Genomic DNA, 2,178 nt, shown 5'->3' with positions numbered 1-2,178 from the left:
CACTTGCATCCTGCGAGCCTGGGATGAAAATATGCAGAGTTTCTGGGTTGAGCAGAGATAGCTGTGCCAGAGAGATTGTGAAATTTATGAGGGGAACATGTGACTATCTCCCAGGATTGTGTAATTTTTGGGTTGAGCAGTTTTCATGGGTCAGACCTCGCAATTTTCTTAAGGAAGCCTGTCTGACTGCATCACGCAATTTTTGAGCCCAGTAGATTGCCTAGCTGGATTTGAGGAATTTTTGCTAGCTGTTGGGTTGCATGTCTTAGAGGGATTGTGTAATTTCTAGGCTGAGTAGCTGTCTGCTGCCCATAATTGAGCAATTTCTGGGCTGATGTTATGAAACCAGCTCACAAAAAGATAGAAAAGAGAGATTCACGCCTTAGAATTCAGCCTCTTCGAGGGGGCAACCTCCTTTACATTACATAAATGAACAATTCTTGGATGATACAAATGACAAAACCTCCTTTCTATATATAGGAGTCTAAGGAGTCACAATATAATCCAGCCGACCTAACAATAATAATATAAAGCCACAAAAATAACAATAGAGGGATTCTAAGGGGCACAGAAATAGCAATATGGGGGTAATAGGGGCACAACAATATAAATAGGGGGTATAACTACAATAGTAATGGGGTAATCACTAGTATTATAGGGACCCAACATGCCCCTCTCCTTCAAAAAAGTGTTGTCCTCAACGCTTGAGCAGTTCTGGATACTTCTGCACAAAATTCTGATCCTCCCATGTGGAATCTTCAACGGATAAGTTCTTCCACTTGATAAGATACTCTGAAATTGATCGATTTCGTAGCTGTCGAGTTCTTGTTTCTGTGATTGCTTCCGGTTCCAATATAATTTTTCCTTCCTCATCAAGTTCTGGCAATATTGTTTGAATTGGGAGCTTGTCACCTATAACCTTCTTTAAACATGAAACATGGAAAACTGGGTGCAATCGAGAAGCTGCAGGGAGCTCCAATTTGTATGCCATAGTACCAATCTTTTCCAACACCTTGTACGGACCATAATACTTTGGTGATAATTTATTATCCTTCTTAGCTTGCTTTAGGGACATTTGCTTATATGGTTGTAGCCGTAGGAATACCCAATCACCTACATTAAAACTTCTTTCACTGCGATGTTGATCTGCCTGTTGTTTCATTCTATTTTGTGCCAACACGAGGTTATCCTTTAAGAGTTGGAGGACTTGTTGTTGATGTTCGATGTGATGTTCCACTGCCTGAACCTTAGAATTTTCTCTTAAATATGATGTGATGGATGGTGGTTGATACCCATAAAGTGCCATAAATGGGGTCATTTTTGTTGCTGTATGGAAGGAAGTGTTATACCACCATTCAGCCAGAGGCAACCATTTGACCCATTGTGTCTGTTTATCAGATACAAAGCAACGAAGATATCCTTCCAAACATTTGTTTACTATCTCAGTTTGCCCATCAGATTGAGGATGATAAGATGAGCTATGAGCTAACTGAGTACCAAGACAAGAAAATAATTCTGTCCAAAAATTTCCAGTGAAAATGGGATCTCTGTCACTTACAATAATCTTTGGGTTTCCATGTAGCTTTTGAACTGTTTCCATAAATGCAGTAGAAACTGTACTGGCTTTAAATGGATGTGATAATGCACAAAAGTGTGCATACTTGTTAAGTCTGTCAACTACCACCATGATGACACTCTTTCCCTCAGACTTGGGTAAACCTGTGATAAAATCCATTGAAACCTCCTCCCAACGTTGGCTTGGAATGGATAAAGGTTGTAATAGACCCGGTGTCTTAATTGTTTCAACTTTATTTTGCTGGCAAACCAAACATTCCGCCACAAACTTTTGAATATCTGATTTAAGGCCATCCCAAAAAAATTCCTTCTTAACACTGTGGTAAGTTTTTAAAAATCCTGAGTGCCCTCCTAAGGGAGAAGTGTGCAATTCCATAAGAATCTTTTGTTTTAGCTGGGAATTCTTACATAGGTATAAGCGATCTTTGTACCATAGCGAATCATTTTGCCAGCTAAATGTATCAGAAGTACTGGAATCTTGTTGTAGCTTTTGAATAAGTGCCCACACTTCTTCGTCGTTCTTCCATTCCTCCCTTGCTTCGTTTATCCAATCTGGTTGGATAATAGAAATGGCACACAACAATGCTTCCACATCCTCATCCT

The sequence above is a fragment of the Pinus tabuliformis genome, chromosome 2_2 (genome assembly GCF_031772625.1).
Source record: "Pinus tabuliformis cultivar Carrire ecotype Pingquan chromosome 2_2, CPIR1, whole genome shotgun sequence".
Lineage (NCBI taxonomy): Eukaryota > Viridiplantae > Streptophyta > Pinopsida > Pinales > Pinaceae > Pinus > Pinus tabuliformis.
The sequence above is the reverse complement of the archived record's forward strand: the minus strand, read 5'-3'. Positions refer to the sequence as shown.